At 40.4% G+C, this 24902-nt stretch overlaps 1 long non-coding RNA gene across 1 annotated transcript; it reads right to left on the minus strand.

Moving 5' to 3' along the window:
• Positions 1-3831: 3831 nt before the first annotated feature.
• Positions 3832-24628, minus strand: LOC123603603. Its single transcript, XR_006715048.1, has 4 exons — positions 24618-24628; positions 11389-11398; positions 9140-9144; positions 3832-3931 (listed from the first exon to the last, which is right to left on the minus strand). It is a non-coding gene; the product is annotated as an uncharacterized LOC123603603 (long non-coding RNA).
• Positions 24629-24902: the final 274 nt, after the last annotated feature.

Below are 24902 nucleotides of genomic sequence, written 5' to 3' on the forward strand. Positions count from 1 at the left end.
GTGATGGATTTTGAGGAGGGCACCTGTTGGGATGAGCACTGGGTGTTGTATGAAAGCCAATTTGACAATAAATTCCATAAAAAAAAAAAGAAGACCTGAGCTTGTCCTTTTCTTTCTATAAGTGCTCCCATGCACTCAGAAGAATCCACTCAATGTCGCAATCTTTGTAGTCAATGACAATGCTTTACTTGACAATGACATTACTTCATTAACAATAAAGTGAAGCAATCATTTGTTTCTCCAAAGTCTTTAATTCATCATAATCAACCCAGGTAGAATTTGATTAATTGTGACGCCAATACATGGATGACTAGTATCCCATATATTTGTTAAGGAGTTCAGCACTGCATTCAAGCCCAAGGACACAACCAAATCAATCCCCCAAATCATACTTTAAAAACATTTCCTCTCCTGGAATTATTCCTGGTATTAATTCATGTGTAGTTCACATGATCCTACCAGTTACTTTAACAGAGATAATTTAACATAAAGAATTATTAATTACATATTAAATTGCTAAGTAGGTAACTGAAGAGGCAGAAAGAGAACACTAACATATCATGAAGATAGCAACTGTGAGAACTGCTACCATCCCTCTGGCTGGGAGATCAAAGAGAGGAAGTTGGAATTATAAAAACTTAAAAGTTTGGAGAAGAGATCCTGAGACCTTTGGGGACGGGGCACAGCTTGACTGTCTCTGACGTCTCTGAACTTGAAGGAGAAGCCCCCTGGGGATGGGACCCATATCTCCGAGGTGGGGACACAGCCAGTTGGTGGTGGTGTCTCTGGGGAAGTGTAATTATGTACATCCTGCAAGGGTTGGAAAAACTGCAAACTGGCTCCAAGTGCTGCTACAGGGAAGGACTGCAGTTGCCAAGGTGAAGGGTAATACGGGAACAGAAGCAGACAAGAAGCAGAGGAAGCAAACCAGAAATGAAAGTTCGACCTCCAGCCTTGTAGTCTCCCTCTAGTGCTGCCTCATAGCAAAGTCTGACGTGGAGCCAGCTGACAAAGCAGAAATGTGGTTTGCAGGGTCGTGGGGTCGGAACTACCAAGCAGAGAATGGAAGGGTGGGTTTGGAGTTATGGGACAGTCCCATAGACCTCTGTTTGACTCTCTTTCCTCTAATTTTCTTCACAACCCGAGTCTGTGAGCAAGCAGAGTAATGAGAGAATTAAAGAAACATTTATTTAGAAACCATTAGAAACGATTACTTTGGTAAGTGTGGCTTTTATTCAGAAATCCAATATAAAAAAATAAAAGCCTTTAAAAGATTGTATCTATTGCTTATAAGAATTGGAAGTCACATCCCAGTGATGGAAATACTGAAAGCCAGAAAAAGGTAGGATTGAATGGCTTAATTAGAAGGGAAAATAATAAAGAAAAATGCAACTTGGAATTTAGTTTCAACATAAAATGTATTTGTGTCCTTATTCTATGCTTTGTAGGTATTTGGCATTCTATTGATTCCTCATAAAATATTTTAAAATTTTTTTAATGTTTATTTAGTTTTGAGAGAGAGAGAGAGAGAGAGAGTGAGCAGGGGAGGGGCAGAGACACGGAGACACAGAGTCTGAAGCGGGCTCCAGGCTCTGAGCTGTCAGCACAGAGCTTGACATGGGGCTTGAACTCACAAACTGTGAGATTATGACCTGAGCTAAAGTCGGATGCTTAACCAACTGAACAAGGCACCCTGATTCCTTATAAAATCTTGGCCCTTATTGTGAGAACACTCTTTTAAAAGGCAAAATTCAAATCTAATTGACACCTCACTGGTTAAAGGAAGTGCTTTCTTTTTAACTTAAGATACATTTGTTCTGATTCAGTGATTCATAATAGATTCATGACTGATGAAACTGGCCTTAAAAATAAGGAACAAAATATGGAAGCATTTTAGTTGGGATAAGTTTCCTACAGGGTCTAATTGCAATGATTCTCTGTAATTAAACTGTTCTAAATGTTGGCTTAAGTTTTAATAGGCTGATGTCTAACTTTCCCATGATTGTCCTCATTCAAAACAAATCAGACCTAAGAAAAAAATTTTTTTCCCTGAAACTGCAATGCATTTTGAAGGCAGATATGTTTAAAATGCATTTAAATAATCAGATGCAGTAGCAAATTTAGGCCTTAATGTGTTTAGTATTTCCAAAGTAGACTAACAGCCTTTTTCGTTAGCATTGTCATAAATCATAACACAGATGGTGTTTCTTGATATCTTTGAGTCAGATTTCAGTCCTGTGTCACAGAAACATCCTCTGTCAATATGGCTTTTGGGTAAATGGCTTCATTTTGCCGTTGACAAGGCTGATATAAACAAGTTGTGTAATTTACTCTACTACCAAATAAATCACATGTGAACATTTGAGTTTAGCTGTGCTAGCCTGATAGTCTGGCAAGTGTTTTCGTCTGTGTGGAGAATATTTGACATTTAAGCTCAACCCAGGAAAACAAAAACAAAAGCCTGAGTGTATTCTTCTTTGTCTGAAGACTTTGTGTGAAAACAAGGTGGTTTAACTATGCCAAAAAAGGCAGTTAAAGAGGAATCCTTTCTAAGTGTTTTTCTGGACAAGCTGTTTTCAAAAAAATCCTGAGCCTTCTCCTATAAAGTACATTACATTACAGGGTGACTTTGATGTAAGCCAGAGCCTATGACCAAAGTTTCAAAATGATTGGTTCCAATTTAGCAAAACGTATGAATTCTGAACTTCTCCTATTAGGAGAAGTTAAGCACCTCTTGGGTGTAGGAGATACAGAGGACAGGTATGTCCAGAGTCTCCTACATTATTGAGGAAGAGATACTCTAATTCCCTCATTTCTTTCCATTCCAAGGTTATGGTTGGAGTGATAAGTGGGTTGAAAGATGAACATGAAAAGGTGCTCAACATCCTTGGTCATTAGGGAAACATAAACCAAAACCATAACAAGATAATACTCCACACGAAGTCATGAAAAAGAAGGAAAATAACAAGTGTTGGTGGAGATGTAGAGAAATCAGAATCCTCATATCTTGCTGGTAGGAATGCAAAGTGGTACAGATGCTTTGGGAAACACTTTAGCAGTTCTTAAGAAAGGTAAACATAGTTACCACATGACCCTAGGTGTATACCCAAGGCGACTGGACACAAATGTCCACATAAAAACTTGTACCTGAATGTTCATAGCAGTATTACTCATAGTACCCCAAAAGTGGAAACAATCCAAGTGTCCATTAACTGATGAATGGACAAACAAAAGGTATATCTATAAAATGGAACATTATTTAGCAATAAAAAGGAATGAAGTATTTATACATGCTACAACATGGATGGACCTTGAAAACATGCTAAGTGAAAGAGGCCAGACGTATTGTCTGGTTCCATTCATATGAAATACCCAGTTAAGCAAATCCATAGAGACAGAAAACAGATGAATCATTGTCAGGGATTTGCGGGGGGGGGTGGGGTGGGGGGGGGGGTGGGTGGGGGGGGGTGGATAGAATGGAGTGACTGCTGATGAGAATGGGGTTTCTTTTTGGGGTAATAAAAATGCTCTGTAGTTAGTGGTGATGGAGGCACAACTCTGTGAATATACTAAAAATCAAAGCTCACATTTTAAAAGGATGAACTTTATGATATGCAAATTGTATCTTAATAAAGTTGTTATTTACAAGAAAAATTTATTTTTCTCAGGTGTGGACCCTGCACTTGCACGAGCCTAAGAGTAAGTGTCTTGTTAAACTTTGACCTCTGGTACCTTGCTTGCCTCACTCTACTCCAGGCTTTTTTTTTTTTTTTTTTTTTTTTTTTTTTAAAGAAAGGCAGACTGCCACGTGCAGTGCCTCATTTGGATGTGTCTGGAGTCTTGGAAGCTTGACTCCCCTACGTTCTCCTACAAATGGACCTTGAGGGCTTGTTTGGAGGTTCTAGCAGGGGAGCGCAGCTACTCGTATACCCTTGACCGAAGAAAGGTCCTCCTCTACCGGGGAAGGTCGTCCTCTTCGACCAAGCGCGCAGCTTCGGGAGGGACGCACATGGAGCGGTGAGGGAGGAAGGGGACACCCGCCTAGCCGGCCAGATCAGCAGAAGCAACCCTGGCGATCAATGGGGTGACAGATGTCGCAGCCAGATCGCCCTCACATCCACTCCAGGCCTTTTTAATGCGCTGCAGAGCTCTGCCACTGGATGGGTCTTATAATTCATTTACTTACACTGCAGCATTTTTGTAACCCCAGTTCCCCACACTGCTACCTGCCGATTGGCCCTACCCAAAAACCTACATCCCCCATTCCTTTGCCAATTCTGATTGAAATAGGGAAGTGACGTCTGTGCCTGCCTTGTTCTGAGGCAGCCACAGAGCGTCCGGTATATAGTAGCTGCTCCAAGACCTGTCGAATAAAAACTATTTTTATTTATTAAAAAGAAAATGTTTTGAATGTTTATTTATTTTTGAGACACAGAGAGACAGTGCATGAGCAAGGGAGGGGCAGAGAGAGAGACAGACACAGAATCCGAAGCAGGCTCCAGGCTCTGAGCTGTCAGCACAAAGCCCGACGCGGGGCTGGAACTCAGGAGCTGTGAGATCATGACCTGAGCCGAAGTCGGACGCTCAACTGACTGAGCCACCCAGGCTCCCCAAATAAATACTATTTTTAAAGGAAATATTACCAAATGTCTTCCCATTGCTCTGGGGTTAAAATCCAAACTACTTCTTGGGATGGCATATGATACAGATATTAAATATCTTAATTCTTGCTTTGTTTTAAACATTATATGATAATATTGTCTTACATGATTCTCATTTATATTTACCCACATATATACCGTTTTCAGTGCTCTTCATTTCTTCCATTTGCAATCACTTTCTTTTGGCCTGAAGTGCATCCTTCAGCATTTCTTTCCATGAGCACCTGTTGGCGACAAACTCTGTTTTGTTTGTATGAAGATATCTTCACTTTAACTTCCTTCTTGATAGATCAATTCTAGGATGATAATTATTTTCAATGAATTAAGGATAGTGGGAATTGGAGAGCTAGAAACGCACATGAATAGATACCCTTCAAGCTCAGCTATCACCTTCTTGGACCCCTAGCTTACTCAACAGACAAGATGCCCTCCAGAAGATAAATCTACTAACTTAATAAAAGAACATGTACAAGAATATCTTTGTGATACACACACACCTAAATCACAAGGCAAAAATCTGATGTATCTGACTCTGTGAAAACTACAGATTTCTATTTAACACAGGACCACTTTGACAGATTTAATAGACCGATGCCAAACCAAGAGAAGGCAAATGTCATCTCATAACTCATCAATGAATTATAATTTGCTAACCATAAGAAAGACAATTGAAAAATGGACAAAGGATAGGAACCGAAGTAGAAAAGCAACTGGATGACAGGTACACAAAGAGGGGTTCAATCTCACTGATAATCACAAAAATACAAATCAACACCACAATGAAATACCACTTTTCATTGAATGTTTTGGCAGAAATTAAAAAATGGGTGATAGCAAATGCTGACAGAGGTACAGAGCAACGGAGGCCATTGAGCACTCTTGGTGGGTTGAGCCTGCTATAGCTGCTCTGGAGAGCAGCTTGAAAGTTTTTAGTGAAATTAAGTATGCATATGTCTTTTGACACTGCGCTTCACTTCTGACTGTATGGTCCAGGGAACTCTGTGTAGAAGTCAGTGAGGGACAGTTATGGGACTATTTACAGCACTGTTGTTGTAGATAGTGAGGAGTTGGAAGCAAACTGTCCTACAGGGAAATGATAGATAAATGGCTGAACATATGCAACAATTAGAAGCAGTGTCCTAGATGGATCATCGAGCATTACCGATAGGTCTTAAAAACACATAGTTGCGTAAAAAAAGTACAAAAAACAGAACAACTCTTTGACAGAATGCTATTTATGTAAATTATAAACATGTACACACACAAAATAACACTCCAAAATTTACAAAGATGCCTATAGATTCAAGGAAAAATATCAAACACCTCAAAGTGAATGTTCATGAGGGAGAGAAATATGGGAGTGATTAATGGGAAGAAAGGGAAGAAAGCAAAAACAAGGAGTCATAATCTGAAGTGAACAATCACTTGTCCCTGAGGTCCAGCACTCATTCTTGTGCCACTCAAGTTACCAAATGTCACCTCCTCTGTCACATCTTGCTTGACTCCTCCATGAAGATAGAATTCATAGCTGCTTCCTCACATTTGTTCCATGTTCCTCCCATTATACCGAGCTTCAGGCTCTATTTTAATACACATCACACTCTACCATAATTATTGTTTTACTGTTTTCTTCCTTAACTAGCTGGTGAGAATTTCAAAGGTGGGAATTGGGTCTTACACACCCTTGTATCTTTAGCAACCAGCTCAATGCCTGGCACATTAAATGTTTGCTGAGTGAATAAACTAGTGAAGCAAGGGAATCATGATGGAGAAAACTGGTTGAAATCAAGGAAAATCAACAAGGTCATAAGCTAAAAATGGGAGGGAAAGGAGGTTACATGTCTGAGTTGCTGTGGGCAGATAGGAAGAAACTGGTTGGACGTGGGTGGGTGGGTGAAGAAAGACTGTTGAAGTGTTTCACTAAGAGATTCCTATCTATTCTCAGAGTGAGAAGAAAAGAGCCCAGCTGGAACTCCTATCTAGGCCAAACTACCAGCTGCACGAAGACCTAATCCCCTCAATCCTGCTCCAGGATATTACTCCAGAAATCTCCACCTTCCCTCATGCATCATCAATTTTCCCCTTTTCACTGGATCATTCCCATTAGCATGCAAAGAAGTTTGTGTCTTCCATCTCCCGCAACCTCCACATCCCCTCCAACTACATTTCTCTGCTCCCATTTTCAGCAACTATTCGGCAGAGTTGTCTCCACTCACTGTCTCTATTTCCCCGTCTTCCATTCTTTTTTTAATCCATCTCAGTCAGGATTTTGCCCCATGACTTCCACTGGAACAGTTCTTGTAAAGACCATTCATGACCAATAAATTGCCAAACCTGAAGACCAATTAATTCTCAGTCCTTATTTTACTTATCTTTCCAGCAACATTTGGAAACAATGCTACCTCCTCCTTGAAACAGTTTTTAGTGGCTTCTAGCAGACCATTTCTTGGTTCCCTTACTTAACACCTCCCCTTGAATGACTAATGGGCATTTTACATTGAACATGTACAAAACTTAACTTCTTATTTCAACACTCAATTTTGGTCTTTCTTCATCCTTCTGGTTGCTCAGGCTCCAAACATGAAGTCATCTTTAAGTCTTTCTTCATCTCATGCCTCACATCGAGTCTATCGGTAAATCCAGTTGGTGCCCTCTTCCAGACAAATTCAGAATTTGACCGCTTCATTACCTCAACTGCTGTCACTCTGGTCTAAACCACCACGAGCCCTTTCCTGGGTTGTTGCAAGTTTCCCCTAACTGGCCTTCCTACTATTACTCTTGCCACCTCCCCACAGCCCCTTGTTCCTGTCTATTCTCAACACAGTAGTTTTTAAAACCTAAAGTTTCTTTTAAAATCTAAGTCAGGCTATATCTTTTCTCTTCTCAAAATCCCCCAGTGGCTTCCCATCTTCTTCAGAGTAAAAGTCACTTGCCCTCTGTTACCTCTTTGACCTTATCTCCTACAGCTCTTTCCACTAAATTACTCCCCTTCCATTCTTGCTGGTCTCCTGATTGTTCCTTGACGTTAACAAGCCCATTTTTGCCTCAGGGCCTTTGCATCTGCTGTTCTTTGCTTGGAATGTTTTTCCACCTTCCAACAGCCCTTTGGCGTACTTTCTCAGCCCTTCAGCTATCTGCTCAAATGTCACATTGTCAAAGAGATCTTCCTTCTTAACCTCTTCTAAAATAGACACTCTTCCTTCACTTTCGTACAGTGCTTTATATTTGTTTGTAGCATTCCTACACATTATATTTCTATATTCTCTGACTTTCCCTTCTACTGTGACTTTGTTTTTCAAGTTACATATTGTATGCTTTACAATTATTTATTGAATGGTTAAAATGATTCCCTTTAGAGAGGGAAACGACATTGCAAAGACTGTTGAAGTCCTTCTGGATGCAGTAGCTAGGAAAAAACCAGTCTTTGTGGACCAAGCTTCTCCAGCTGTGACCAGGGATTAGGAATCCAGCAAAAAGAACTAAGAGCATCAGGCCAAAAAAGAAGTGGGCTGACCAAGTAGTAGTAAAATAGGTTAAAGCTAAACTAACCCAGTGGAAATCTGACGAACCTCACTCCAGCCTGTCTGTCCTTTGTGTGTTGGGTGTGGCTTCTGAGAGTCCTTCCTGCAGAATTAGTGTTCTCCTGCTGTGACTAAGGGTCTTTGCCTGATAGTAGCATTGTTTATGGACTTGGCTGTACAGTGCAGGTGAAATGGAGTTGAGTTGGGCCCAAGCATAAACTTCCATATTCCTCTGGTGATGAGATAAAGGATCAGCAAGCAGAGAGAGAGAAGGACAAATTCTTCTTATCAAATAAATGTGTTGAACCATCTGTCTCTGTTTTTAAACATTTCAGTGCCATATCTGGGTGCCTTGTAGAATGATGAAATTTTGTTGTAATTTGATAGTTTAAGGCAATTAATATTTATTGAGTTAAGTAATTAGATCTAGACTGGATATTACGAGAGGAGGGATCTAATCAATCAAAATCAGTAAATATTGTCTTGAACAAGGCAATATGGAAAGTGTCTTAAAAGACTGAAGTAGGGCCTGGGTCATTGATTCATATAGTCATTGGGTGTCCACTGTGAGGCCACATCTGTGTAAGGCCAACTGTGGACTTTCTGTGTTTCTGGTACATGGATCCTTGAAAATGGTAGAAGTGTCATAATTATTTTTGAAAAACATTTTTTCGGTACCCCCTGCTGGTAAGAAGTCTGTTAAACATTGAAGTGCATCTCTGCAGTGGAGAGTGGTTCTCTCTCAGAGATTTTGTATTCTTAAGTAGGTAGATCATTACTCAAAAACTTTCTTGTTTCTTTCTAATTCTGTTAGAAATCTAACCACATACCTTTTTGACCTACCAGTAACCATTTAATGTATTTTTCAGAGACGTCAATAGGATTTCTAGAGATTCTACCAAGGTCTTTCTTTACTAAGGCTGTTAATAAATAATCAAAGTAACAACATAAGCAAACCACATCTCTAGCTCATTCCACTCCCAGAGAAAGGTTTAAGAAAATACAGGATAGATAAAAATCTCATCTAGTAAGGCAAAGAAAAAATTGAGTCGTCAAGCAAGGGAGTAGCTAGGTTTCACCTGAATTCAAAAAAACATATACCCTCTGGGTAGACCAATTAGAAAAAAAAAGACACCTTTCCTCCAAGGCTGATAGAGCTCTGACTAGAGCACACAGCTTAGTGAGTGGAACCACACCTGGATTTGTACCCTTTTCTATCCTGTCTGGGCTCTGTTGAGATCCCCGTGGCTGGGTGCTGTCACATTGTGCTGGGATGTTTTAGTAGAGCTACAGAAATCTCTGGATAGTAAGCAGATAGTAAGTTGCAAGTTGAAGTTCCTTTGCCACACTTCTCTCCTACAGAACAGCGTACCCCAAGTGGGGAAACTTCAAGTTTTAGGTCCTCCAAGTGTTCAACACGTGATGCAGTGATTGAGGGAGTAAAATGAGTGCTTTGTTCTTAACACTGCATCCAAATAAGAATGTCAGTTACTCTTCCCTCTCTCTCTCTGCCCCTCCCCCGTTTCATGCTCTGTCTCTCTCTGTCCCAAAAATAAATAAACGTTGAAAAAAAAAAAAAAAAGGGGCGCCTTGGTGGCGCAGTCGGTTAAGCGTCCGACTTCAGCCAGGTCACGATCTCGCGGTCTGTGAGTTCGAGCCCCGCGTCAGGCTCTGGGCTGATGGCTCAGAGCCTGGAGCCTGCTTCCGATTCTGTGTCTCCCTCTCTCTCTGCCCCTCCCCCGTTCATGCTCTGTCTCTCTCTGTCCCAAAAATAAATAAACTTTGAAAAAAAAAGAATGTCATTTACTCTCTCCTCTTAATCCTTCTTACCATGTCTTTCCATTAAACTCCTTCATTCGGTGCCCCACGGCATTGGTTAAGTGTTATAGCCTGTGATTCCTAATCTCTCCCCCCCCCCCTTTCCTTATAGTTCTGAATAAATAGATTTCAATTGACGAACACGTGGTTTACTGACTACTACACACCGGATGAGAGATGAGGCTCTTTGCAACCCCATCCATGGGAACAGGTGCCCTCCAGTGTCATATTCAGAATATCAAGATGTGTTTGACCTAAGAGCCAGGGTTCTTGAGAAGACACACTTGAATTCAAATTTCAGGTTTTCCTCTTACTAACTGCGTGACCTTGGAAAGTTGCTTAGTTGGGCAACTGGAGCCTCATTTTCTTCAATATGAAGATTAAATAAAAATGTGTAAGAAAGTGCTTGAGCCCAGCAAGCCTTCAAACATTAGAAGCTCTTGCTAGCATTATCATTTTTTCTAAAACTACCTTTTGCTTGGCAGATCTTGCCAGTTGTGGTATGCTGTTATATTGTGATTTATCATGAGAACTATGTAGTTGGTCTTCCTCCCCATTTCTGGCACAGAGTTCCTAATATCCTTGGAATTTCCTAAGTGTTGAGAACAGCAAAAATGTTATATTTTATGTTAATGAGGTGACTTTGGACCCCACCTAAGGATGGGGGCTGGTTGCCAGGAGGATGAACTCTGTGATTAGAGGGTTAGAACTCTCAGTCCCACTCTCTGACCTCCAACCTCCTGGGAGGAGAAAGGGGCTGAAGACCGAGTTCAACCACCAATGGCCAATGATCACCTCAACCATGTCTATACAATGAAGCTTCCATAAAACCCCAAAAAGACAGGGTTTGAAGAGCTTCCAGTTGGTGAACATGGAAGTAGAGGTGCTGGGAGAGTGAATCAGCAGGACTGTGAAAGCTCCTCCCTCATTCCCCATGCCTTCTCTGTGTATTGTACAGGCTGATTATTCCCAAGTTGTATCCTTTTATAATAAACTGGTAATCTCTGAGTTCTATGAGCTGCTCTGGCAAATTAATGGACCTGAGGAGGGGGGGTCTTAGGAACCTCCAATCTGTAATTGGTCCACCAGAAGCCCTGGTAACAACCTGGGCTTGCAACTGGCATCTGAAGTGCGTGGGGGCAGGGCAGTCTCGTAGACAATCAGCTTACATTTGCAGACCATTTTTCGTTTAAAAGTTATTCATATTCTGAAGTTTTGTCCACTCCTCAAATCCTCTTTAGAAAAAGCTGGAGCATAAATACATATTCACCAGGAACCCCTATGGACCTGCTGCCTCTTGGAGTCCTGGAATGAAGTCAAGATGACAGTTTGTTCAGCTCATAGATCCTTAGGGATGCACGATGGCCTTGTGGGTAGGATGCCATTACGGGAACAGCACTGTAACAAACCCAGCTCAAATAAGTGAAAATTTCCTTCTTTTATTGCAATATTTTCATATTTTCTTCTTAGATTCTTCTCTCCCTCCCACCCCTCTTCATTACCATAACACATATAAAAGGAAAATCCTGAGACAAAACCATTTAAGAAGGAAATAAACTTATTTACAAAGAAACTCATAAAGAAGGTTCTAAAAGAACCAGCTTATTAAATTAAAAAAAAAACAATTATTTAAAGGAAAGAAGCTACAATATACGCCTTACAGACTGTTTAGACTTGACAATAGGAACATTTCTTTCATGATTATCATAGCAATAAAGTTGTGATGTATTATGGTGGTGGTGGAGGCATGTTGTTCAGATCTACCTTCCAAGAGAAAACTTATTTTTTTTAAAAAAATGTTTATTTATCTTTGAGAGAGAGAGAGATAAAGGCAGGGAGAGGCGGGGAGAAATAATCCCCAGCAGGTCCTGCACTGTCAGCACAGAGCCTGATGTGGAGCTCGAACCCACAAACTATGAGATCATGACCTGAGTAGAAATCAAGAGTCGGTGGCCCAACCAACTGAGCAACCCAGGTGCCCCAAGAGAAACCTTACCATGAAAAAAGGTATTAGCTAAGAGCCTCCAGCTTTGCCACCTTTGGGATCTGCTGCAGCATTCCTACCGAATTCAGGTTCTTCTTGGCTTGCTCCTAGCCAATGCCTAAGCACAGTTGTGAAATAGAGTCTGGTCACTTTTCTCAAGAGCATTCTTTTCTCTGGAGCTCCCTGTTGGCCCAGCTGAGACTTCCCCAAAGCTGTACTAAGCTAAGGCTCTTTCTTCACAATACTCCCTGCTTCCTCCTTTTCTTTTACAGTGTCTCTCAGCCTCATCCTGCTCCCTTGCCCCCTAATCCTTCACAAGCATCTCCTCCAATAAATATTTGCATCTCTAATTCTGTCTTAACATCTGCTTCCCTGAAAACTCAAACTAAAATTGATGGCCTTTAGATATCAGCAAAATGTCAGAGCTGAGATTTTTGCTGAGAAAAATAAAATGTTAACATCACCATTTTTTTTTTTAAAGGGCTTACGTTTTCGTTTATTTTGGTGGTTAGACCTGGATAATGTGATCCACTCTTTTATTTTGGGTTTATCTCAGGTCCCAAAGTGTTTTATTTATTTCTCCTCTGACTATAGCTTGTGCTGAGCATTCTTAAGCATAAAGGCATGATGGCACAGTGTAGTGTCACATCTCCTTTCACTCAAATTGCAAAAGGTGTAATGAGCAGACAGTAGAGAAAACCTGCCGGGTCAGTACTATTTGTCTTGAAAGTCTTTGTGGTAGGCAGAAAAAAATAGGCCCTCAAAGATGTCCTGTCTTAATCCCTGAAACCTGTGGATGTTACCTTACATGGTAAATGAGACTTTACAGATGTGAGTAAATCAAGGATCCTAGGCTGAAGAGATATCCTGGGTTATCCAGATGGGTCAGTGTTCTCACCAGGATTTTATTAGAGAGAAGTAGGAGGGTCAATCAGAGAGGGAGAGAGATTTGGAGGTGCTGTGCTGGTGATTTTGGGGATAGAGAAGGGCCACAGCCAAGGGATTCAGGGAGCTTCTAGAAGTAGAAAAAAGACGAGGAAATAGATTCTCCACTAGATCCTCTAGAATGAATGCAGGCCCTGCCAACACCTTTCCAGCATAATGAGAGTGATGCCTGACCTTTGACCTCCAGAACTTCAAGATCATAAATTTATATTGTTTTGAGCCACTAAGTTTGTGGCAATGTGTTATTGCAGCAATAGGAAACTAACACAATTTCATTCAGAATTGTAATTTTATCTTCTTTGGCACATTCTGACATTCAGCATTTACCCATGGACTCTGGAATTTTTATGACAAAGGTATTGCTTGGGTCCATCTTTGTCATCTCATTCATTGACTCAAAAATATCAGTGTGCCATAGTGATTAAGAATCAGACCCAAGAACCAGGTTTGAACCTAGATGCTGTCACTTATCAGCTCTGTGATCCTAGGCAAGTTACTTAACTTCCCTGGATTTCAATTCCCCATCTTCAAATTACAAAAAGGGTCAGTGATATGGCCTGTGGCCCAAACCAATCCTGTTGCCTATTTTTAGAAGCAAAGTTTAATTGGAACACAGCCATGTCATTTATTTACATATTATCTATGGTTGCTTTGGTAGCACAACAGTAGAGTAGTTACAACAGGGACAAAGCCTGAAATATTTACTACCTTGGGTGATGGGCATTAAGGAGGGCACTTGACTCCTACTCCTGAAACCAATATTGCCCTGTATGTGAGCTAACTAGGATTTAAATTAAAAATTTAAAAAAGTAAATAACATATTTACTATCTTACCTTTACAGAAAAAGTTTGCAGACTGATGAAATAGGATAATAATATCTCCTTTCTGGCATTTTTATAAGAATAAACAAAGTGTTTAAGCGTTCTTGACACATAACCAATACTAGCTATTACTTTTATCAGTAATTTATTATTATCATTATTATTATTAGTCATTTCTTTCTTTTAAAAAGTTTATTTATTTATTTTGAGAGAGAGCGAGAGCACGAGCACATGTGTGAGTGGGATAGGGGCAGAGAGAGAGAGAGGGAGAGAGAGAATCCCAAGCAGGCTCCATGCTCAGTGCAGAGCACGACGTGAGGCTAGATCTCAGAAACTGTGAGATGATGACCTGAGCTGAAATCAAGAGTTGGACTCTCAACCAGCTGAGCTACCCAGATGCCCTTGTTATTAGTCATTTCAATACCAACTATATACTAGGCATTGCAAACCCCCACTATCTCTGCTGTCACTGTCAAGAGACCCCTACCCCTTCTTGAGCCTGAACTACAGGGCTTCTTTGGAGCTCTCTTGGTCCACGCCAGTACCCACATCTAGATTTGGGGCTACCTTGAGTCCAGGCCAGAGGAGACTGGAGGTGGGGGTGCGGGGGAAATAGTAAACTCACTATAAGTCTAATGGTATTTTCAAATCTATCTCCTTCCGTAATCTGCCTATTACTATTTACTTTACAGAATCCTCAAATTGCTGCCCCGTGCATACCATAGCTGTATTTACTCTGAAAGACGGATAGCGTGCTTACTCCATCTTACCTGGAACTGGAACCTCTTAATACAGTTTAATATTACAAATTTCAAGGCAGGATGCTTAGGGATTATAGAGATTATACTACGGGATATAGGGATTACACCATGGGATTATAAAAAAAAAATAATGTGACTTGGCCCCCGCCTTAAACAAGCTTGGTTGAAAGTAGGTCAAAAATATCCCACATGTCAGAGTTTGGTCTGTTTCTTCTATGTATATTTGGAGGGAGGGCAAAGAGCAGATTGTGATCTCAGCCAAATGGGTCTGGTGGAAAGCAGGTTAAAGCAGGGACAAGAAAGGTTGGGGCAACAGAAGTGGCAGGGAGGTTGTCTTTATAAGGTCTTCAGAATTGCCCAGGTACATTGAGGAAGGTTTAGGGCTCTAGTTCCAGATCTGAAGATGGTGTCCTGAAATATTGAGTTATAGGTATGCATTAGCACAGGAGAAATTCATGAAATGGTGGACGGCTTGGGAGTCAGGCAGTCTGTGTGGTACAATCCAGGAAGATCTGTTTATAGGCTGTAGCACATCAGACAGGGGGTAGGATCCAGTCCCCAAGAGACTTGTGGTTTAATGTCATGCCTTCAACCAAGAATCAGGTAAAGTATGAGGCAGGGCAAGAAGCTGTTAAAAAAGGGGAGGCCTTTGGTTAGGAAATCTAGTCTTTTAGACAAATTTACACTGGTGGTAGGGAATACTACACATTGGGAAGCGACATAAAGAACAGGGATTATGCCAGCCTGATTAGCAAGAAAGAAGACAGGCTGAGGAGACCTGAGGTACCTCACAGTACTGACTGGACCACCCATTCTCAAGAAGATGATTTAAATTTGAGCCCTCTCAACAGAACTATGATTCTCAAAATTAATGCACACAGAAATCATTTGGGTATCTGCTTTTTAAAAATGTAGACTCCTAGGGCACCTGGGTGGCTCAGTAATTTGAGTGTCTGACTTAAGGTTGTGTCATGATCTCCTAAGTTGGAGCCCCACATTGGGCTCACTGTTGTCAGCACAAAGCCCACTTCAGATCTGCTGCCCCCCTCTCCCTCTACCCCTCCCCCAGTTGCGGTCTCTCTCTCTCTCTCAAAAATAAAATAAAACATTAAAAAAAAATAAAATAAAAATGTAGACTCCTGGAACCTACCATCCTGATTACTCCATTTGGGGCAAGGCCTAAAAATCTGCACTTTTAGCAAAGGATTCTGCATGGCTGATCCATAGACCAGGCAATGAGTTTTCCCTCTCTGTTAGGATTGGCTGATGCATCTGCACTGCTGGTGAGGCTTGTCAGCATGGTAATCTGTGATGAGCAAGTGACTGGAGGGATGAGAAATGGAGCTGCACAGGGTGATTGCATATCTATTCAAGGACGTTGGGATTTTGAGCTTGCTTTTTCCTCACTCATCACACTCCTTCCCCCAAGAGCTTGCATTGTCCAGGCAATCGCCCAAAGAGAGATAAAGTGCTGCTTACTAACAGGGGAATAAGCACCAAATACTCTCCAAAACAGAGTTTTCCAGTAAAAAGCTGTATTTTCGAATGTGGCTTAGGCTGGGAAGCTCCAACAAAGCTTTTGATTCATTTCTTCTTGACAATAGAAAGGCAGTGTCTGTGGCTATCTAAAATAGAAAAGAATAGACCTGAGAGAGGTCTTGCTCCAGAGGCAAGCCTTGCAGGCTAGCTTACACCACAGGAGCAGCAAGGGAAGAAGGAGGGCACGGCTGTGTCTTTTATGAGGCATAGCAAGCTTTGCTGTAGTAAAACATAGCCCAATCAGTATTCAGTCTCTAATCAGATTGGCAATGCTCCTTTCCTTTGGGGAGGAGTTTATAATGATACTCTGGAGAGAAGAACAAGAAGTGTTATTGGACACTCCTTCATCTATGGGAGAAATTTGACTTCCCAAAAGGGATGAAATTTTGTATGTTAGAATGGAGAAACTCCAAAGGATATTAACTCATGTTAATACTTCTTGGACCTATGGCAGTAAGCATGTAAGTGAATGTCCTTTGGGCAACTTTGAACAGAGTCCAAAGCTTCACCTCTAATACTGTGCTTGCTACAGGAAATTATTACAATGAATAAGAAAATGACAAAACACATCCCCTGATCAGCTTTCTCGAAAGCCCTTAGGTGGCTTTAATGTGTCCTCTGTAGGTCTCCTCAGAGACAGTTGTGAAACCCTTAAGCCCTTCTGGAGCTCCCTTGGCCAAATCTGAAACACTTTTAAAAACAAAATAAATAATGACAATAACAACAAAATAATAAATAACCCATAGCGTAAAATAAATATCCAAGAATCCATATTAATGTAAATGAATAACTAAATAATAATAATGAGAGAAAGGACTATACTTCCTAATAGTGGAATGCCAATTTAAAACTGGAATGAATGATGGAAATAGAAACATCACTCTCTGGAAAATACAACCATAATAGTTGCTACAGGTGTCATCAATGGATGCCAAAACTAGTGGTTGAAGATATCGTGAGAAACAGGTATTTGTATAGTTTTAAAATATATCCCCACCAAGATATTATTAATTATAAAGGGAAAATAGTAACTTTAAATTTAAAAAGTTATTTTAATATTTATTTATTTTTGAGAGAGAGGGAGAAAGAGAGAGAGCATGTGTGGGAGGGGCAGAGACAAGGGGGACACAGGATCCAAGGGGCTCAAACTCATGCACCATGAGATCAAGCCCTGAACTGAAGTGGGACACTTAACTGACTGAGCAACCCAGGTGCCAGGGGAAAATAGTAAATTTATAGAGTAGAAACCTGGCAGACATCCCTTCAATCAAGGGATCAAAATCAACCTCACCATGATAAAACAGATATCATATACCCCCCTAATGTGATGCATTGAGATGGTTGAACTGTGGTGTTTTTGCCAAAAATGCATAACCTCAACTAATCATGAGGAAAAAAAATTAGACAAATTGTAACTGAGAGATATTCTACAAAATAATTGGCCTATACTGTTCATAAATGACTGAGTAGCTGTTCCAAACTGAAAAGACTAGGAGACAGGACAATTAAATATAATGTGGATCCTGGGTTGGATCCTGGACCAGAAAAACAACATTAATGGAGCAACTGGTGACATTCACATAAGATCTACAGATTACTTACCTTTATTGTATCAATGTTAATTTTCTGGATTTAACAATTGTACTGTGATTACATAAGATAATACGATTAGGAGAAAAGGAATGAAAGGGATAGGCACTACACGTAGGATTTTTGCAACACTTTTGTAAGTCTGAAATTGTTTCAAAATAAAACGTTAGAAAAGAAAGAGCCCTTGTAAATTCAAGGAAGGTATTGCTTCAACCTTTAGGTTCACACAGTGAAATAAGCCAGAAATTATGCAGAAGATAAAATTTGGTACACGACATTAAATATTTTGTAGCATATATTAAATATATGATTCCTAATTGACTAAATATAGTTTTTAGGTCTGCTTTAACAAAAAGTTAGACATTGAACATTTGATTAGGAATTTAGTACCCGAATATCACTTTGCATCTGGGGAAAAATCATTTTCAGCTTACATAATTTTGACTTATGGCACCTTTTCTAGTAAAGCAACCCTCCACAAAAGCAAATGGTCCACAAATGAATCACATTTAGCAGAGATGAAATAGATTGATAGAATCTGACTTTCAGGGAGGCATTCTTACCTTCTTGATTTTTTTTCCTGATTACAAATTACCATTAATTTAAACGGATAACTTTAATTGCAGCTAAAGTGTTGTCATCATTCTCAAGCACTTTTTTATTTTTATTTTTTGGCATCTATCATTATTCAAGAATGCAGTGAGTAAAAATAATAGAAAAGAAGGACGAGGCCTAATTCAATTCTGGATTCTGAAAAGAACTTTCAATCCCAAAGTCTCAGAATCAATAGGGATATTCTTTGGGAAAATACGTTCCCTGGAAGAACAGTTTTGTTCATTCAGAAGCCTGTATTACAGAGTCAAGGAAGATGTATGGAAACATGCATGACTCTCCTAAAGGAAATAAAGTTGGGTGAAGATGTGATTCCTGTCCAATTTGGGTGATGGATGTATTCCCACCTGCTCTGCTGTAGATACCAGTAGATTTTGGAAAGAACAGAGACTTTAGTACTTGAGAATATGAACAGAAAATGGTGTGATATTTAGCGTGATAGTCAGTATATGTGGTGGTGTAAGTCATCTATGGGGACTCCGGTGAATATGTGGATTTTGCAAAAATCCTGGATAGTTTTCTTTGGCAACACTAAAGATGGGTAGAAGCTAACATTCATATAGTGCTTGCTATGTGCCAGGCTCTGCACTACATACTTCCCAATTAACTCATGTAATCATTGCAACATTCCTCTGAGGTAGATACTAATGGTAATTCCCACTTTCCAGATGAAGAAACTGAAGCACCGGGGCAAATATGGGCAGTCTGGCTCCAGAGTTATGCTTTCAACCACTACACCATATTCAGTGTAGTTCATGGTTTGCTTCCTTACAAGTATTATGTTCACTTTTCTCTTCTGATCACGTGCTATCAATTTTCTGTTGGTTCTGGATATAAAGTAATTATAGCTAACATTTCATAAGCACTACATATAAGTTAAGTCATTTAATTCCCACCACAAATGTGTGAATTTTAATGTCTCCATTTTGCAAACTGAGGTTAAATAACAGTCTTAGGTCAGAAAGCTTAATAATAATTAGCCAAGGATGTGAATCACTATTAGAAAGCCACTGAGGCAGGCGCCTGGGTCACTCAGTCGATTAAGAGTCTGACTCTTGATTTTGGCTCAGGTTTGGGGGTTCATGGCATTGAACCCTGCATCTGACAGCACAGAGCTTGCTTACGATTCTCTCTTTCCCTCTTTTTCTGCTCCTTCCCTGCTCAGCACACACTCTCTCAAAATAAATAAGTAAACATTTGGGGGAAAAAGCCACCGAGGCAGAACTTCTGTTCTCAAACATTGTGCTCTGTGCTAACTTTGGGCAGACTGCTACCTGCTCCCCACCCATTTTTCCTCTCCTTCTTCCATATTGTGGAGTTTTTGGTGAATACAAGGCTATTCTTCTTGGACTTCCTTTTCTAGATGCCCTTGAAACTAGATGTGGACTTGCAACTGAGCTCTAACCGAGGCCATGCAAGCAGAGGAGATGTCTGCAACTTCTGTCAAAAGTTGCTTACCCTGGACTTGCCTTGTTCCTGTGAGGGAGAGCAGACCTGCCAAGCTGGCACAAATTTGCCAGACTGTGCTACCAAATTCCGTCTGATCAAGGATAAGTCATGGTCCTTAAACAACTACTCCTGCCTACCCCATCTGAATATTCTGATGACAGAAATGTTTCCTGCATTCTGACAAAGATTTTTGTTATTGTTGTCATAGCACCTTAACTTCTACCATAATGGTTCAATAACCGTGTACTAGAACCAAATATAATTTTCCAAGTGGTCACTTATTAATCCAGGATCTAAGCATCCTGAGGACAACTATTGCTTAGAGATATTCTAGGTTCAATTGTTTGTGAACAGAAATAATGCTATTCTTTTGACTGTGATTTCCCAATGATCTGTGTAACTTTTATCATGCATCGATTAAAAATAATGTGGCAGAATACCACTTAATGACACAGAAGGAAGATGTTCAAGATATATATATTTTTTGATCATAAGACTTCTGAGTAGACTTTATTATTATTTTTTTTAACATTTATTCATTTTTGAGAGACAAAGTGTGAGTGGGGGAGGGGTAGAGAGTGAGGGAGACACAGAATCTGAAGCAGGTTCTAGACTCTGACTGTCAACACAGAGTCCAACGTGGGGCTCCAACTGACAGACCACAAGATCATGACCTGAGCTTAACCGACTGAGCCACCCAGGTGCCCTCTGAGTAGACTTTTTTTTCATATTTTTAAAAAAAAATTTTTTTTAACGCTTATTTATTTTTGAGACAGAGAGAGACAGAGCATGAATGGGGGAGGGTCAGAGAGAGAGGGAGACACAGAATCCGAAGCAGGCTCCAGTCTCCCAGCTGTCAGCACAGAGCCCAACGTGGGGCTCGAGCTCACGGACCGTGAGATCATGACCTGAGCCGAAGTTGGACGCTTAACTGACTGAGCCACCCAGGCGACCCTTTCATGATATTTTTTATGTTTATTTGAGAAAGAGAGAGAGAGAAAACATACGTGGGGGAGGGGCAGAGAGAGAGGGGGACAAAGGATCCAAAGTGGGCTCTGCACTGACAGCAGAGAGCCCGATGTGGGGCTCGAACTTGAAAACAACAAGATCATGACCTGAGCCAAAGTCGGACGCTTAACCAACTGAGCCACCCAGGTGCCTCCATGATATTTTTTAAGTGAAAGAAAATGTCTTACAAAATGACAAATAAAGTGTGTGATCCCTGTTTTATTGCAGTGTATCTCATTATGTTGAGTGATTACAGATTTTTATTTCCTTTTTTTGACTTACTGTATATTATTTTTTCTTTAATGAGTGTATTATTTTTATTAAAACTTTTAAAATACGAAATAAAGGTGGAATACACACACACATATAATACACACACACACACACACACACACACACACACACCAATATAGGCTTCTCTAACAAATAAAACTCCAAAATGTAGCAACATAGAGAATTCGAAGTTCAGTTGTTGCTCACGGAACAACTCAGAATGTAGACTTCAGGTTGGCTGGTGGCGGCAGTCATTCAGGGCCTCATGCTGACAGAGGCTCTGCCATACTGAACAAGTGACTTCCAAGTCACCATAGTCCTCTCCCTCCCCATAAGTAGCAATGAGGAAAGGACATGGAGGAGTGTGCAAGGCAGGAGTTTTAGGGCCAGGTTTGGAAATGTCACACATGCTACTCACATTCCATTGTCACATTCTACTCACATTTCATTTTCATATTCTACTCACATTCCATTGTCACATTCCACTCACATTCCATTGTCACATTCTACTCACATTCCATTGTCACATTCCACTCACATTCCATTGTCAAGACCTCAGTCTTGCCACACCTACCTGTACACCATCATCATTAACTAACCTATGAGGCAATATCATTGCTCCCAGCTATTCATTCAGGTTAAACAAATGATTGAGTGTGAATTTTTATTGCTCATCCTTAGACTATTTTTTGGTTCAAACTTAGTGCTGCTAAAAGATAATTTATCAATTTTCCTGTCAAATTTTTTTTTTCTGTAAAGATCAGGGAATGAGAATCTTCCTCTCCCCAAAGATTCAGGACTTAGCGTGTTATTTTATTTTATTTTATTTTTTAGCTCTGTAACAGTCATATTGATTCACTTTGTTATTATGCCCTAACTAAGTTTCATGTCTAAGCAAGTGGCACCTATTATTTATAGGTCAGGAAAATAGTTGACATTCAGTCTTGTCTCTGGGGTGAAGCTAATGAATGGTAAGATTGGTTCATGGTGAATAAATTAGATTGAAACCATGGCATTCATAAGTTTGATATTTTCTTTCTTTAAATCCCAGATTGCTATCTGTGACTCCCTACTGTTTGCCTTTTGATTTTATAGATCATATGAAATAAGCTCTTTGCAACTTCATCCCCACACTCTTCCTTTCTATCCTCTCCTCAAGTAAAGGGCTAACTTGTACAGTCCAAAGAATTATGTGAGACTTATTTCCTTGGGTGATGGTAACAAATTTCTTCTGACCAAGGATAAGCCACAAGTCCTTAAGCAATTTCTACTTCTCACCCCATCTGAAATATTCTGATGACAGAAATGTTTCTGGCATTCTGACCGAATTATTCTGATGATAACACAGAAGGAGTGGGTTTGGAGACTTGAAACTCTGAGTCAGGAGAGGAGGCATGAGGGATAAATAGCCTTGAAGCTTTAAGAGTTAAGGTTAGGAGGGTGGCTCAGTTGGTTAAGCTTCCAGCTTTGGCTCAGGTCATGAGCTCATGGTTCCATGAGTTTGAGCCCTGCATTGGGCTCTCTGCTGTCAGCGCAGGGCCCCCTTTGGATCCTCTGTCCCCCTCTCTCTCTGCCCCTTCCTTTTTTCTCCCTACCCTTCCCCCCTCCACCCAACCCCTCCCCTGCTTGTGCTCTGTCTTTCTCTCAAAAATAAATAAACATTAAAAAAAAGGAGTTAAGTTTAGGAAAAATTAGAGATTATGAACAATGTTTTGAAAGCTAATTAGCATCTCAAAAGACAGGCAAAAAAGGAACCAGACACTAGACCGGTAAATGTGCGCTTAAACAAATGGAAGTCAATAAGAGTGGAAAATCCAATGCTCTAGAAGCTGTCAAATCATGTACGCCTCAACATATCCCGCTCCCACTATTCATGTATTTTCTTTCTCCTCTATTCCCTGACTTACTTGCCCATTCCCCTTTCACACCTATTTCTTCCTGGTACTCTTCTGAACTATTTATACATCTTTCTGGGGTGCCTGGGTGGCGCAGTCGGTTAAGCGTCCGACTTCAGCCAGGTCACGATCTCGCGGTCCGTGAGTTCGAGCCCCGCGTCGGGCTCTGGGCTGATGGCTCAGAGCCTGAAGCCTGTTTCTGATTCTGTGTCTCCCTCTCTCTCTGCCCCTCCCCCGTTCATGCTGTGTCTCTCTCTGTCCCAAAAATAAATAAACGTTGAAAAAAAAAATTTATACATCTTTCTCACACCTTAAAATGGCCACAAAATGGAATAATCAAAAATATATACATTTACTCACAAATGTTTTAAGCACTAAATATCAGTGCCTGTATTAGGTCCTGGGTGTCCAAAGATGAATAAAATATACTTCCCAACCTCAAATAGCTCACAGTCTATTTGGTCAAATACTTCTGCTCTTTGGGAGTATGAAGGGTAGAAAGGTTGATTTTGCTAGGGAGAATCAAGGGAGATGTCCTAAAGAAGAGGACACTTAGCTACTTAAAAGATAAGTAGCATTTTGCTAGGTAGAGAAAGAGAGAACCTTTCAGGCAGAGGGAACAGCATGTAAACTTTTTTTCTTAAACAAGATTTCCCAGTACTAAATGAACCTCATCAAGAATTATCAAAGAAAGTATTTCCTTTCTTATCTATCATGAGATATGGTAACCTGACTAATGATGTCAAAGTAAGCTTTGCCTTTCCATATTCCAGTTTGCTTGAATTCCAGTCATCTGAAAACGTAGCTGAACACCAAGAACCAGTGAACAAAGGTCTCCTGAGTAGCCAAAAATTTTGTTGCAAAGTTTCTCTGTGTACTGAAGAATCACTCAACTCTTTCTGGGTATTATGGGCATCATTCTAACAAAGCAATTCAGAGGCAGTCATATGGGATGGGAGTAGGGAAGGGCTCTGAAGTTAGGGGCTATTTCAGGCACACTTATTAGGAATAGTAAAGGCTAGAATGCTGGAAGTATGGAAGGAGTCAGAAAAACCAGCAGTGGGTTCAGCTGCTCTAATCATAGCTGTCCAGGAACACTGAGTGAAAATGCAAAGAAGTTGGCATGCCTTGGTCAGCTGTGCACAGTCAACTAACTGCAATGATGTTCATAATGACTATAATGGGTTATTTATAAAGGAGATTAAATTCAGTTCCATGTGCTCTGTCTTAGAAAGCAGTTTATAATTAATTTTAGAAAGATTGCTACTTAAAGTAGTTAAACTTTTCTTCCAAAAGGGGCTGTTGTAACCCCAAATAGTTTGTTATGTAGCTCTATTAATACAAGGTTTTATCGAATATTACTGAAAATCATTACTACTTACATTTCGCCTTTTTAAAAAACTACTTTCTTTTAAAAACTCTTTTAACCATCTTTACTTCTTACCTCAAGCAGTTAGCCGGTGGGGCCAGGAGAGAGGCACTGAGCCATGTTCCTGCCCGTCTGAGACATTTCCAAGCTTGGCGCTGTGGTAGGCACATTGTTGAGCTAGGGTCTGCTGCCTGGGAGTGGAGTAATGTTCAAGAGGAAGGATCACATTAAACCAGACAGTTCTATGTTTAGCTTCAAATGAAAATTTAAAGCATTTTCAAAGCCATGTTTACATTTAACTACGATTTGTTTATATAAAAGAATCATTGCTAGTGGGAAAGATCTGGACAACCAACATCTTAAATTAGACCACTTCTGAACATGTTGCTGAAAGCCAGAGCCTCCTTTACCACCTTTCTGGATTGTTCCCCATTGCTCAGGCTCTTATCTTGACTAATTTGGGGCCATGGAACAAATACTGAGTACTGTATGGGAGAAACATGCAAGGAAATTGGGGGCAGACAGAGATGAAAAACACATTTCCTTGCTCCTCAAAGAGTTTGGTGGGGAGAGAAGGATGTTTGCAGAGAAATCAAGTCAAGGTATAATATGAAGAGTATGATAAATGCTATAAGCAAAATATGATTGGAATAGT

This window comes from Leopardus geoffroyi, chromosome A1 (assembly GCF_018350155.1).
Source record: "Leopardus geoffroyi isolate Oge1 chromosome A1, O.geoffroyi_Oge1_pat1.0, whole genome shotgun sequence".
In the NCBI taxonomy this organism is placed as follows: Eukaryota; Metazoa; Chordata; class Mammalia; order Carnivora; family Felidae; genus Leopardus; species Leopardus geoffroyi.